Source organism: Quercus robur, chromosome 10, assembly GCF_932294415.1.
Source record: "Quercus robur chromosome 10, dhQueRobu3.1, whole genome shotgun sequence".
NCBI classification, from domain to species: domain Eukaryota; kingdom Viridiplantae; phylum Streptophyta; class Magnoliopsida; order Fagales; family Fagaceae; genus Quercus; species Quercus robur.
This window is the reverse complement of record NC_065543.1, coordinates 2,854,263-2,870,575: the sequence shown is the minus strand read 5'-3', so window position 1 is coordinate 2,870,575 and position 16,313 is coordinate 2,854,263. Positions and strand designations below refer to the sequence as shown.

The 16,313-nt window shown below is 34.5% G+C and overlaps 1 long non-coding RNA gene across 1 annotated transcript; it reads left to right on the top strand.

Moving 5' to 3' along the window:
- The first annotated feature begins 3,854 nt into the window (after nt 1-3,854).
- LOC126703523 (uncharacterized) lies at nt 3,855-10,158 on the top strand. Its single transcript, XR_007648110.1, has 2 exons — nt 3,855-3,907; nt 9,701-10,158. It is a non-coding gene; the product is annotated as an uncharacterized LOC126703523 (long non-coding RNA).
- The last annotated feature ends 6,155 nt before the right edge of the window (nt 10,159-16,313 follow it).

The window sequence follows — 16,313 nt, the reverse complement described above, 5'->3', positions numbered from 1 at the left end:
AAACAACTCTTATTCTTATACAACAAGATTGAAATTGTTTAAATTTAAACATGGCAAAACAAGTTCTTAGTTTTGTTATAGCAAAAAAAGTTCTTAGTTTTGTGCTTGGGTTCTCGTTAACTTGTAATTTTTATTTCTCATTAATTCATATTTGTCAAATTTATATTTGTTATCAATTTGATATTTAAAAATTAGAAGTTAACCAGAAGCAAAGCACAAAACTAATAAGGACTTGTTTTGCCATGTTTTGTGAAAACAGTTACTAAAAGAGCAAGATTTAGATACAGTACTTATGTGCTGTTTCTTAGATTATCTTTTTAAGATTCTGTCATATGAATTTTTTCTTATAAAATGAAAGTATTTTTTAGTTAAATAACCATATGGCTAAATCTTAAGAAAAAATTCTAAAGAAAAGCACATAAGATATTGTGCCTAAATTTTATAATTTTTAAAATACCGGTGTTGGTCTTGCTTGTTCAAGCCTGGGCCCCATCTTGAAAAACAACACAGCCCATCTTCTTTCGGCGTATTAATTGATGGTCCTACTCGTTCTAATAATTGTGCCATTCTTTGATTCGGCCAGTGCGGAGTGGGTTGAAATTTTAGCACAATTCACGAGCTCCTTGGCCTAAATATTTTACCTTTTTTAGATCGGCCCTCCAAACTTCTCTTTTCACGTGAAGATTTAACTGTTGAAAATAAATACATTTAAGGCTATTTTTTAGAATAACTTATTTAATTGATATTAAAAAAAATTTGTTGTAAGTATTGTAAATAAAACTAATGTGGTGTTTGGAATGGAGTAATATTTAAAGATTCCAATGTTTAATATTTTAAGATTTCTTGGTACGGGGTAATATTTTAAGATTCTTAGAAATGTTTAAAAATTCTAATGTTTGGTTACAAATCACGTCAGAGAATCAGATACTTGGAGAATCTGAATTCTCCCTTTAAGCCTCTCTTAGTAGAATTGTAGATTCCTTTTAAAACAGGTAGGTATCCAGATTTCTAAACTTAAAAAAAATTGTATTTTTTATAAATTGACAATTTAACCCTTTTTCCTTATATTTAAGCAATTAAGATAAAATATAAAACAAATCATCAATATATTTTCCTATCTTTATCTTTTTTCCACCAAAATAACATAAACAATATAGACAACTCTGTTGATATATTATTTAACAAAATTCTATTTAGGTTTCACGTATGAATTTTTTTTTTTTTTGAAGGGGGCCCTCCATTGTTGCCAGGTATTCACTTTTGCTGTTGTGTGTGTGTTGCTCAACAAATTATTAATAGTTTTTATTTTTTTTTTCATTATTTATTTAGAGGAAGATTTTTTTTAAAGAACTTGGTAGTTCACATTCAAATTGAATGATAGAATAGGAAAAATAAATAATTTATTTAAGATTTCTAGGAATAAACCAAACATTATTATCTTATATTCCTAGGAATCTTAAGAGATTCCGAATGAAACCAAATATAGGAATAACTATATTCCTAGGCATTCAGATTACAAGAAATTACATTTCTAAGAATCTAGATCCCAGGGGTAATGTGGATTTTCCCGTACCAAATGCCATATTAGAAGTTAGTTGAAATAGTACAGTGAGATCCATAAATAGTACCAAAAAGTGCAATGAAACTCATAAATAGTAGCAAAAATAAGCTAAATAATAATATAAAAAAAAACTACCCAATATAAGCTTGTCCAAATGCAACCTAAGAAAGAGATGAACTTTTGAGATGATTAGGATTATTACACACTCACTAATTTTTTTTTTTTTTTTTTGTGTATATAATTCAAAGGGTGATTAAATTCCCCCAATACACTTACATTGATACAATGTTGCACACTCACTAATACACCCAAAAAAAAAAAAAAACTGAAATAGGTTCGTGTGTGCAACATTGTATCAATGTAAGTGTATTAGGGGAATTTAATCACCCTGTGAATTATCCAAAGAGTATTTGTGGGAAACTCTTTGCCAATGTCTGTGCACCCCCAAAGATTAGTTGGGACAAAGTCTTGGACACTTGTACCGATCAAAAAAATAAATTGTATATGTAACATAATTTTCTCTTTTGATATTATAGCCATCGGAAAATAGACGAGAAATAACTCTTACACACGCATTTTAAACTCAAATAGTGACTTCAAATTATGATTTTAGATGATTTCAGCGTATAATTTCTCGTTTGGTTGAGTCTGGACATGTAGCAATCTCTTCAATAATTCCAAGGTTGAAATGTAGCCAACAACCTGGGGACATCACATTGGTCCTATCACATCCCAGCTACACTTTATTCACGTGATCTGGTCTGATCTGCTTCTGAATTTGACAAGTCCATTCAGATCTCGGAGCTCACTTTTCAGACAACAAAAGGTTAAGGCAAATTTTTTGATAATCAAAAGGTTAAGGCAAATTAATTAATTGTATTAACAAATCGGAGTTAAAACAATCTCTTCTGTTCTGTCAGCTTCTAGAAGGAAATGCTAACCCCGTGGGTATAAAAATTTTTAAAACAAATTATACGTAATTGGTTATTATTAATTGTTATAAATGAGAAAAAATAATTTAAACAATAAATTCAAATTAGAAAAATTAAACTCTTAGTTCTTTTTTTCAACATTTGTTGTCCTTTATGGCTCAAACCTTTAACAATCATTAATAAAAATAAATAAATAAAAATAGAAGACTTTTTCATTCTTTTTCAAATGAAGTCTGACACATAAAAGAAACAATAATCTATTAATTATGGTATAAATAAAAATAATAATTGCATAAATAATCCATAAAAATGAAGGAAAACTTAAAAAAAAAAAAAAAACTTTATAAGATGGGTAAAGTGGGGTGGTGTGGGGGACAAATTTATTATAAACTCAACATTTGTGATAATATAAACTCTTTCTGGGTGAGTTGGTTGGGAAAAACCGAAAAACCAAAGAATCTCATGAGGCTTTTTAAAACAAAGAAGGGTCATGGTAATTAGTTGGAACTCTTCTAAAATTTCCAAGATAAGAACCAAATTAACCTCTGAATTAATTTATAAATGTGTCCTGAAATTTGTGATTATGTAAATGCATTGTGTCTGGGCGATGAGCGATGAGTTAGTTGGTAGTAAAAGTAAAACAATAAGGGTTATTTGGTACAAGATTTTTAATAACAGTTTTTAATTGTCAAACATTAAAAATTATTGTTAAAAAAAAAAAAAAACATGTTTGGAAAGTGTTCTAAACATATTTTTTGTATTATGAATATTTTAAACATGTATTTCTATACCACTCTTTAAATTACAATTTTCAAATCTTTTTAAACAAAGCTGTATTTAAAGGGACTGCGATTAATGCTTTCAGTGCTTTGACACATACATATTAAAAGTAAATTGGTGGGCCAACTTGTTCTGATAATTGAGATAAGGAAGGAAACTTTAGCAAAGGTTCAAAAACGCGTTTTATTTTTATACATTGCCAGACCATTACGTCTTTCTCTTCTCCTCCTCTTTATTCTTCTCAGACTATGAGTCTGATTTGATTGAACTTATTGTTACTGAAATTGAAAACTAAAAATATAAAATATTGTAGTAAAATAATTTTTAAATATATAAATAGTACGGTGGGATCCATTTTTAATATTTTTTAATGCGTGAACAGTACTGTTATAGTGTGTGAACAGTGATTTTTGTCTCTGCACAGGAACTTCATGTGATTTTACTATTCATGCGCTGAAAAAAAAAAAAAAAAAAAAAAAAAAAAAAAAAAAAACCCAAAACGTTGAAACTGAATCGCGTAAAACGCGCCATCCAAACCGCCTCTATATATCTATTTCCTTCTCTCTTTTTTTGATAAGCTCCTCTCTTTCTCTCACTCTTCCTAATTGCATCTACCTATTTGCAAGGTAGAACAGTAAGGGCATGGTTGGTAGATTGTAATAAGTGCTGTAATGTAATAGTTATTCTTATGGTTTAGTTTTTCTTTAGTTTGGTTATATTTTTATTACAAGGTATAATTATTCCTTATGAATAGCTATTTTTCAAAATGAAGAATAATTATTCCTCTTTAAAAGGTTGTATTAGCTATTCCTTAGTAAGTGCAATAATTTCAAAACTTAATATATTTCCAAAAAAAAACAAACTTTCCATATACATCTAACCATTATAAAAATAAAAAATTATAAAAGTAATACATATCTCTCTTAAATTTAAAATTAACAATTTTTAAGGAGATATAATTGTATGAGTAAGATATTTCCTAAAATAAATGTTAAGTTTCATTCTAATGTTATAACTCATAACCAAACTAATGAATATGTTTAGTTATTACATTACAACACATTTTATTACTAGTAATAAAGATTACAATTCATGTCGTAATCTCCATTCAGTGTACCAAACGTACTCTAAGTGCATCCTGACATGTCTTTCATGCTATTCAATTTTATTATTATTTTAAATTGGCTGAATATATAGGTTTAGTTAGGGATGACAATTTAGATCCGACCCGTGGATATTCGTCCTGACCTGACTTTAATGGGCCAGATTTTACCTAGCCCGATAAAGAATAGAGGTTGGATATGGATTTTAAAAAAAAAAAAACTCGAAGCGGATTTGGGTTGGGTTTGGGTTTTATCAAAAACCTGGCCCAAAACCCGACTGGGATATGACCCAATTAGCAAGAAATTACTAAAAACCCCTTATATATATATATATACATACATATAGCTGTAAACCCATAAGTCACTAACCCAGTACCCATCCGCCTCTCATAATCTCATTTCAACTCTCGCTTCAGTGCCTCACGCCCTCGCCCTAACCCTCAATCTCTCTATCACTCACGCAGCCACGCACAAGAGCACGAAGCCACGCCTCGGCCTCGCTCTGACTGTCACTCACATTCAATCTCACAGCTCACACAGTCACTCACTCACTCTCAAGTACTTTCCTCTTGAATTGGTTTTGGGTCGTGATCTACTTGTTTCTCCATCTGTTGAGGTGATTATCCTAATGTTATGATTACTGTTACTCTCCCTTGTAATAATGTTCATTGTTTTTGTTCTTGTGAACAAGTTATGTTCTTTTTGTGAAATGTAAAAATTGTCTTGTGCATGATGTCTTTAATTACATGAAGCAAGTTATGGGTATTATCTCGCTCCTCTGCCTACTGAACAACATAGTTATGATAAATCTTCTAAAAGTTTATAATGGCTATTGACAGTTAATAGGATGGGGTTACTGCACAACATAGTTTTGATATAAATGTTTTAACTAGTTGTTTCTGTGGTTGTCATCCTGTTACTTTGGCTCTTGATAATGCTCTAATATATCATTTCAACAATGTTGAGACATGTATTTTCAGTTTATGTTGAGACATGTGTGTGCTTAGATCCTTATTATTGCTGCAACCATTTTGTGCTAATGGAAGAAATTGTTTATTGTTTTTTCTGTTTGTTGGGAATGCATAGCCTAAAACGGAGATGGAAGACACTTTTACTAATCATTAAATCATTTTGATCCATATATTAAATAGGAAAAAAAAAATCAAATCTACTTTATTCAAGTTATTTAAACTAGAAGAAAAAAAATCCAAGGGTTTGTTTGGCACATGCACTTAAAAATATGTGTTTTGTTATTTGAAAACATGTGTGAAAATGTGTGGATAAAAAAGTGTGTGGAAATACATGTAATGTTGTTTAAAAACTGAAAATGATTGTTTGAAATGGTGTACCAAACACCCCCAAATCTTTATTATTATTTTTTTGGGATAAATTGCACATATCTTGTATATTCTTAAACTATGCAACCAATATATGATTTATTTTTGATATACTTTTAGTACTTTTTTTAAATGGTCATTTTTTTTCCTTTAAATATACTATGGCAAGTGGTAGTGGGTTTAATCTCTACATTTTATTTAGTTAGTAGATAATGTGGTAATTTCTCATTAAAACAAAAAGAAGATTTCAGTTAAAAAAATATTTGAAGTAAGTTAAACCCTTCATTTTTTATGACACTCAGGGACTTATCTCTTTTGTGATTTTTTTTTTTTGGTTAAATGTCTCTTTTGCGATTTGTTTCATGAAGTATACAGACCATTTTTATCTAAGTCATGTCTATTTGTTTCAATGAAAAACCTTCTATAAAGATAATTTCTTTTTAGTGCTTAGTAGCATAAGAAAAAATAGGCCAAAAGAAAACTATTTTTGGTCAACAGAAAAAGTATGACTTATTTTTTGAAACTGTTTTTCATTAAATGTTTTTAGAAAACAATTTTATCTCACAACAAGCTAAATAAGGGAAGTTTGGAAATTGTTTTTCAACTCATTTAAAGTTGCTGCCAACATTAAAAAATGAGATAGTTTTATAGAAAATATTTTTTTTTAAATAACTCATTTTTTAGAAAATATTATTGTCGAAACTCGAAACAAACAGAGCATTGAAAATAGAAAACCTCGAATCTAAACTTGCTTTTTAATATATCAACCTTGTTCAATCAAGAGCAAGACTAGTGGTGAAGCCAAAGCGACTCTCATATGCATTCATATGTATATGAGTACTTGAGTCTAATCTAAATAATAATAAAAAACATTCATATCATATTTATTTGCTTGAGGGTTTTATTTTTTATTTCAATGAATGTGTTACGCTTGAATAATTCATTTTGTTTTTTTCTTTTAAAAAAAATTTCCACTTCTCTCATGAAAGGAATTTTAGTAACTTGACAATCTCATATAAAACTCGTGTCAATTCTGAAATTTTGGTTAATATACTCAAAGAATGATCAAGTTGCAATAATTTAACAACTAATGTGAATATATATACTTGAAACATTATAGTCAACTTCAAAAAAATATTAAATTTTGACCACCCTTATAATTCTTATTTGTGCACAAATTTATGTGAAAAAGAATAAATTATTACATGAATTTTTTATTCTTAATTTTTTTAAGTTATTGCTCTCAAAAGTTAGTAATAATGTTCTTTTTCTCTCTTTTATTTTTATTTTTATTTTTAATATTATAACTTTTAGTTCTTTTTTTTCAACTTTTTTTTTGGCTTGGTTTAAACCATTAACAATCTTTGATAAAATAAAAAGACTTCTTATTCTTTTTCAAATGAAATTTGACATTTAAAGAAATAGTAATCTATTAATTATGATATAAATAAAAAAGAATTGCATAAATAATCCATAAAAATTGAAGGAAAACTAATAATAATAATAAAAAAACTGCAAGATGGGTAAAGTAATATAGGGTGAGTTTGGTTCAGTTTTTTGTAAAAGTGCATAATGAAAAAGTGGAGTTTTGTTAAAAGTGCATAATGAAAAAGTGGAGTTTCAAAAAGCTCAGTGTTTGGTAAAAGCTGTTAAAAAGTGCATAATGAAAAAGCTGAGTGTTTGGCCAGCACTTATAAAAGTGGCAGTTTGAGGGATAAATTACCAAAAAGGACAATGTGTATATAAGGGAATTTATTTCATATATATATATTTTTTTTTAATGTGAGTTTGTTTCATACTTAAATCAACTACTTCATTATACTTAAATCAATTTTTCTCTTTCTAAAAAAATTATTTTTTTTCTCACCAATATTAGCTAATAATAACCTACCACTTAAGATTTATTATGAAAGTATTGTGAAAATATTGTGATAAAAATTGATACTGATTTTAATTTTAACATACTATTAAAATTATTTTTTTCTCTTTCTAAAAAAATTATTTTTTTCTTACTAATATTAGCTAATAATAACCTACCTTAAGATTTATTATGAAAATATTGTGATAGCGTTTCTTTTTTTCTCTCTTTTTCTCTCCACACACGTGGGCTCTCCTTACTTTTTTTTTTCTTTTTTTTTTCCTCTCTTTTTTTCTCCTCCACACACGTACCCACGCTCTTTTTTTTTTTTTTTTTTTCTTCCTTTCCTCTTTGATTCATTTCATACCACTTCCTCTTCAGTCCAGAACGTTCCACCACAGCTCTCCTTCTTCTTCTTTTTTTTTCCTCTTAGCACTTCAAAACGAACGGAGGATTTTTTTTTTTCCTCAGTCCTTTTCTTTCCAGAAATTTTTTTTTCCTTTGTTCATTCCACAGTGAGCTAAACCAAACTCACCCAACTCATCCAACTCCAGAGTAAATTTGTATCCTTTTCTTTCCAGAATTTTTTTTTTCCGTCCTTTTCGTTCGTTCCTTTTCTTGTCAGATTGGCTTCTATTTTTTTTTTCTTGATCTTTTGAAGTGAAGGCATTATTGAACGAAAGAGATGCCGGGTCGGTAAATCTGTATCCCATTCTTCAGGTATAGTTTTGTTTGATCACAGATCGGCAGGTGATCCGTCCTTTCTCCCCTCCCCCCCCCCCCTTTTTTTTTGTCAGTCGTCTTGATCTGCCAGAGGGTCTTGAGCTAGCTTCCTTGAAGAGGCTTGATGGGAAAGAGTTGTTGTTCTATTTTTTTTTTTTTTCTGTTCTTGATCTGCTGTTGTTGTTGTTTTGATTTTAGATTTGTTGTTTAATAGAGGGTAATTTGGTAATTTCCTGTGAGCCCAACGGATATATCAAAACGCCCAATTCACGTTTTGATTTATGGACCTCAAGAGGTCCATAAATTTTGCACGTTTTGGATGCTATTTTTGCCTGAGTCCAAAACGCAACTTTTATCAAAAAGTTGCGTTTTGGGCTGAGCCAAACACATTTTTTCTTCAGCTTTATCTAATATGCGTGTTTTGAGCTCCTAAAAGTGCAAACAAACGCACACATAAACTCATTCCGGGTGATGATTGATGAGTTGGTTGGGGGAAAAGCCAAGAATCTCATTCCTTTAAAAAAAATTAAAAAAATAAAAAAATAAATAAAAAAAATGAAGAAGAGAATCTCATGAGGCTTTTTGAAACAAAGCTGTATATAAAAAGGGCCTGTGTTTTGACCCATATAAGGAAACATCTGTTATATATGTTTGTGCTGTAATTCCCATTTTGGTAACAAGAGTCTTAATTTGCAGGCTGACATAGTAATTATTAGTTGGAACTCTTCTAAAATTTCCAACAACATAGGAACCAAATTTACCTTAGAATCCAAAACAGAAAGGCATGTACTGTAAAACATGTTAAGTTCAATGTCTATGGCATTTCTCTAAGTTGTCATTTACACATCGAATCCAAAATCATCTTCTTTCGGCAGAGTGTTAGTCTTACTACTTGTTCTAATCATCTGAGCCTTTCGGCAAGTGATATAAAACACGTTATAATCATCAGAGTGTTAGTCTTACTTATTTGTCTTCATTCTATTGTTCTCAGACTTTGGAGTAAGTGCACTCTGACATGTCTTTCATGCTATGGATTTTATATTTTCTTGGCTAAATATAATATATATAGTTTATTAACACAGTAAACAAAATAAGATGAAAAGTTTGATGGAAAAGTTTCAAGGATTAGATTTATTGATCGTGATATTGCTATTTGTAGAAAGGTTCCTAAAAATACACGAATTCCAAGCTTATCTAGCTATTAGAGGGCTTAGCAAAAAACTACTTGAAGGTGATTTTGATAGACATAAAATAATTATATAATATTTTTAAAGAAATATAACTAGCTTATTTTTATTATTCTATAGATCTATATTATTTAAATTAATTTTATTACTCTATAGATCCATTTTTACTATCAATTTTTTTATATTCTAATATTAAACTCTTTATATATCTGTTGTAAGGGAAAAGAAATATGGTTCGAAAGAAAGATCGATTTTGGGAGCATGTTGAAAAACAAAATAATGGTTGTTTCAAATGTAAGTATTGTGAAAGTATTTTTGCTGGGGGTGCTACAAGGATTAAATATCACTTGGCTGGAGCAAAGGGTCACGATATTAATATTTGTACAAAAGTGCCTAAAGAGGTCCAAGAGGAAGCTTCTCTAACAATTGGTGAACCTAACAAAAAAGTTAAGGGTGCATCAACTTCAAACAAGGATAACAAGAGGAAAATCAGCTCAACTTTAATATCAAAGGATGACATGTTAAGCGGAGTGTTTGAAAAGGTGAGTAAAGATGTAAATATTTTATATTTAGATTATATTTCATCATAATCTTAGCAGTGAACTTGTGATAACATTTTCAGTTATTGATTTTAATTGTTTGAATCAAGTAAAACATTATTATTAATTTCTATGTTATTAAGTGAATTTTTTTCCTTGCAACAAGTGGGGAAGGGGAGTTTGAACTCATGTTCTCTTCCATTGGAGAAGTGTAATGTCAGTAAACTACAAACTTCTTAGCATTATTATTATTTTATTTATTCATATAATTTGATAGTTATAACATAGGGAAGAGGGGATAAGTGTGTTTGTTTCTGAAATTTAAGGGTGGAAGAAGGGGGGGGGGGGGAGAAGGTGGAGAATAATGTGGAACACAAAAAATGGGACAAAAGATTTGTATTAAATACTAATCTATACAATAGCTAAAAGTTAAAGTGTAGCATTTATTATTGTTAGGTTTTTGTTGAACCACGTCGGCGGCCAAGTTGTCATTTTCTTTCCATCATTTTTTCAAAAAATATGTATATAAATATTAGTGCATGCAATAATACATTGTGCCTTTACTCAATATTAATGTGATAACAAATTTGATTGATATTACTTCAACAACAAACCACTTTCATCACATTGGAATACATTACTTATCACAAATAATGGTTTTACATTGCTTTATTATTGTGGGGCCCGATAGTTTATAGGCCAGGCCCACCTGCTCGTGGGGAGCCCGCAAGCCCAAGCTGAAAAAAGTTATGGCCCAAGCTTAAAAGTATAAAGCCAAGGATGGTCCAGATTTGCAGCCGAGGACGGTTTAGTCCTCGGCAAGCCTAAAGCTCCCTTGACAAAAGGGGTAAAAGAGAGCTATAAGAACAAATCTGTAAGATGATCTAAAATATCTCAGGGAAGTTGTCCTTAATACCCTTCATTGATAAGACTTTACACCTAACAGAACCTGATTTTTAGGCTTTATTAACCATCCCCAACAATTCTGGGATTAGATTGATGGGACAAATGTCAGTCCTGGAAAAATTGACCCTACACGTGGACGAGGGACAACAAACGTAGGCTAGTATAAAAGGAAAGGTAAACTAATTAGAAAAGGGCCCCCATCTCACTTCCTGAAAAAAAAACTCCAGGGATGAGAATGCCCGGATAATATATGTACACCACCACGAAAAACCCCCCGCCGGGTAACCGGAGAAAAACATTAGTGCTCCTCGGACCTGATCCGAGGAGTCCAATCCCTCGAGTTATAAAGCTGTGGGGCTTGGATATCCAGGCTGAAGCCTTTTCTTATCTGAGTTCCTTAAAATCTAGTTTGGACCAACGCCCTGTGACCAAATGCTAGCCTTTCAAGCCCACTCTCTACAAATTTTATTGTGAGGGCTCCTTCACGCGCGAGCCCAACGTCATTGTTGGGCCGTTTGAGAATCGTGTCCCTACAATTGGCGCCGTCTGTGGGAAAGGCTTGCGCGTTGGCACGGGTGGCGCATGAGTCAACTCTCTAGCAAGCAGAGATTTACAAGTTTTGGACAGAACCAAGGCCTTGTATGGTCCTCGGACCCAAGCCTATGGGGAAACCAAGTACAAAAAAGAAATCTTACAAGTTTTGGACAGAACCAAGGCCTTGTATGGTCCTCGGACCCAAGCCTATGGGGAAACCAAGTACAAAAAAGAAATCTTACAAGTTTTGAACAGAACCAAGGCCTTGTATGGTCCTCGGACCCAAGCCTATGGGGAAACCAAGTACAAAAAAGAAATCTTACGAGTTTTGGACAGAACCAAGGCCTTGTATGATCCTCGGACCCAAGCCTATGGGGAAACCAAGTACAAAAAAGAAATCTTACAAGTTTTGGACAGAACCAAGGCCTTGTATGGTCCTCGGACCCAAGCCTATGGGGAAACCAAGTACAAAAAAGAAATCTTACGAGTTTTGGACAGAACCAAGGCCTTGTATGGTCCTCGGACCCAAGCCTATGGGGAAACCAAGTACAAAAAAGAAATCTTACAAGTTTTGGACAGAACCAAGGCCTTGTATGGTCCTCGGACCCAAGCCTATGGGGAAACCAAGTACAAAAAAGAAATCTTACAAGTTTTGGATAGAACCAAGGACTTGTATGGTCCTCGGACCCAAGCCTATGGGGAAACCAAGTACAAAAAAAAGAAATCTTACAAGTTTTGGACAGAACCAAGGCCTTGTATGGTCCTCAGACCCAAGCCTATGGGGAAACCAAGTACAAAAAAGAAATCTTACAAGTTTTGGACAGAACCAAGGACTTGTATGGTCCTCGGACCCAAGCCTATGGGAAAACCAAGTACACAGAAGCACAATCGGAGTTCCCTGCTTCCCAGTCGACTGCTCGGATGGATTATTTAGAGATTATCAGCCTTGGACGGTATTCACGCGCTTATCACAGAATATTCAACTGTTATCCCGGTTAGTTTCCTAAGTTTGATTTACTATGAATTATCGATATAATGCCTGGTAGTATTAGTAAATTGGAGTTAGTTAGATTATGTTTCAAGCTATTTTGCTCTAAATATTCTTGAAGAAACACACACATAAGGCACACCCATTCACAAAGTAGTGTTGTCAAAGGAACAGTATTCAAAACAAGTAAAGAAATTTCCATTTTTACTAAAACAAAGAAATAGTACAGCGTACAATGAAAAGCTGGAATCAGTTTGTGTCAAAGCTCACTACATAACCAAAAAGAAAGGAAGATACAAGAGAATAAGATAAAGCCGAGGAAGTAGATCAGAGGAGAGGTTGGCTACAGCTCCAAGACCTTGTTCTTCCTCAATGCTTTCACATGCCCACAACTCAAACAGCAAAAGAGACCCAACTTGAGCCTAACACCGCTGAAGGAAAGGTGCAGGGAGTCGGAAGTTGAGGGGCTTTCTCTAAATATTTGCCTGCCACAAGGCAAAGGCGCTGATGGCGGAGAATCTTTCTTCTGACACACCAAAATTCTGGCATGAACAGAACCTGCTTCGGATTTTGACTAAAAGAGGGAGAGACACCCTTTCCCCTCGATCGAAATGGAGTATTCCCCTGAATTTATGCTTCCTGTGCCCATACCTTACTATTTTGAGCCTCATGAGGACACGGCGCTTCTGTGGCGGAGAGAGTTCTTCCTTCCCAACCTTCGCCTCAAACATGTTGTGTTAAGGGAGGACAGCACTGAATATAGGAATTGTGGTTTGGGAGGAAACTGAAGGAGCTGTGTGTATATAAAGCAACTCTTTCTCCCTCCTATTTATTTGAAAAGACAAGGTGGTGGCAGTCAACTCACGCAGCGTCCCAAGGAACGCTACAGACAAAATGGCTCTGGCCCAACTTCCAACGTCAACTGCAACCACAAGATTAAAGGAGCCTCGTAAAGGCGCACCTCGAACACTGGGACATCAGAAAGTGCCCGTGGCCAGAGATTGCATAAATACCTCTTAATTCGTGGGCCTAGTGAATTCGCGGCCCGGGCCCGTTCTGCATAAGGGCCCAAGGACTATGGCCCACGCCGAGGAATAGCTGCTGCCGAGGGCAACCTCCTGCTCGGCGCCTCGTGATATACCTGAAGAAAGGGAGAAATTGAACTCAAAAAGTTTTGGACAGAACCAAGGCATTGCATGGTCCTCGGACTCAAGCCTATGGGAAAACCAAGTACTCTAAAAAGTTTTGGACAGAATCAAGGCATTGCATGGTCCTCGGACTCAAGCCTATGGGGAAACCAAGTACTCCAAAAAGTTTTGGACAGAACCAAGGCATTGCATGGTCCTCGGACTCAAGCCTATGGGGAAACCAACTACTCTGACGGGAAAGTCCTCGGCTCAAATACTGTAAAATGTTAAGGCCAGTATGTTAAGATGGCAAAATGACCCCCTATTCAATAGCCTAAGGAAACTGTTCGTTTTGCAGATGACATGTCCTCGGATAGTTATTCCTTACACCGTATCGAATACTCAGTCCTCGTCTTGGCTAATTTTGAGGTAAGTGTCATCCCTCCCTGGTCGGCATTGCTATGTCAAGTAATTCTGTTAAAGTTATGGTGGCATCTTTTTATTAGCAAAAATTTTGGCCTTAGTTGTCATTGATTCGAATGCTATACTATTGTGCCGAGCAGTGTTTGCAAATTTATTAAAACATATAAACAGAACATGCGAAGTAGAATAACAATAACTTTTATTAATATGAAAAATTATTACAACGTACAAAGAAGGGCTTAAACAAGCCTATACAAAAAAAAAAAATGAATTGCTAAAGCAACAATAGCATCCGCAATACAGATCAGTAAACGGTCAGGTGTCTTTTAAACTCGCCTTCAAAGTCTCTCCAATCTCTGCCTCAATACTGCTCATATCAGGAGAAGAACCTTCTTTAGAAAAAGATGAAGGAGAAGGAAGAAGAATTGGAACACATGGAAGCACTTCAGCAAGCTCTTGTCAGCAAGGAGCGCAAAGGAAAAAGAAGATGGAGGACATGAGCAGAAGATGGAGGAGATGAATGAAGAAGATGGAGGACATGAGTAAGAAGGAGGAGAAGAAGAGAGAAGAGATGAAAAGAAAGAGAAAGGAGCAAAAGAGGGAAAAGGAAAAGCACCAGGATGGATCTGGTGGTGGAAAGATGAAGAAGGAGAGGCAAAGGGGGGCGCCAGTGAACGAAGAGAGGAAGAAGCAGGGGCACTTGGTCCCTGCCCCACTCCTGACTCCTGACACGCTGGCGCCATGTTAGATATGCTCGTGAAAGAGCGGATGGTGGTGATAATGGACGTTTTTGACTCAGTCACACCGAAAGTGAGATGTGGCGAGTTCCTGCTTCGGATTTTGGCTAAAAGGAAGGAGAGACAAATCTTGAGTCTCCGCCATCGTTGCCCTAACCGAGCCATCTCAAGCTTTATTAGGACATGACGTTTCTGGGAAAGGAATGGTTTATTCATGGCTGACTACTATGGTGAACGTATTATTGGATAGGGTATAACTAAAGGGAAGAAGTGAACTCTGGGAAAAGCCTGGGGGATTCAGATATGAGGGAATCACCTTTTGTCTTCTCTCTTTATATAAGGGACAAAGAAAAGGGTGCATAACACGTTCAGATCCCCAGGAAAACCTACGAATAAGAATGCACTGTTTCGTTCTCCCACACCATCAATAACCGTCAAATCTGGGAGGTCTCGTAAAGGGAGGATATTAAAGACGCGCCTTGAATACCCAAATGACATAAGGGCAACGTGCGCAAATTAAGGGGAACAGCTCGTAGACCGGTACATTCCTTGGGCAAGTGAAGAGTTACCCGTGTCCTTCAAGGGCTGAAATGAATGAGCCACAATAAAGGCTCAGCATTACCAAAACCCACCTTTCCAACCAAGATGTTGGACAGCAGGGTTTTGAGGGGCTATTGTGGGGCCCGATAGTTTATAGGCCAGGCCCACCTGCTCGTGGGAAGCCCGCAAGCCCAAGCTGAAAAAAGTTATGGCCCAAGCTTAAAAGTATAAAGCCAAGGATGGTCCAGATTTGCAGTCGAGGACGGTTTAGTCCTCGGCAAGCCTAAAGCTCCCTTGACAAAAAGGGTAAAAGAGAGCTATAAGAACAAATCTGTAAGATGATCTAAAATATCTCAGGGAAGTTGTCCTTAATACCCTTCATTGATAAGACTTTACACCTAACAGAACTTGATTTTTAGGCTTTATTAACCATCCCCAACAATTCTGGGATTAGATTGATGGGACAAATGTCAGTCCTGGAAAAATTGACCCTACACGTGGACGAGGGACAACAAACGTAGGCTAGTATAAAAGGAAAGGTAAACTAATTAGAAAAGGGCCCCCATCTCACTTCCTGAAAAAAAAACTCCAGGGATGAGAATGCCCGGATAATATATGTACACCACCACGAAAAACCCCCCGCCGGGTAACCGGAGAAAAACATTAGTGCTCCTCGAACCTGATCCGAGGAGTCCAATCCCTCGAGTTATAAAGCTGTGGGGCTTGGATATCCAGGCTGAAGCCTTTTCTTATCTGAGTTCCTTAAAATCCGGTTTGGACCAACACCCTGTGACCAAACGCTAACCTTTCAAGCCCACTCTCTACAAATTTTATTGTGAGGGCTCCTTCACGCGCGAGCCCAACGTCATTGTTGGGCCGTTTGAGAATCGTGTCCCTACAATTATTATAATTATTATTAATTTTTTTGAGTTATGTTTACTAATTACGATTCGGCATTTGGTCCATTTCAATCCAATTTGATCTATTACAGTCTAGTTTGGTCCAATTCATTCTAGTTCAGTCCATAATGATCCAGTT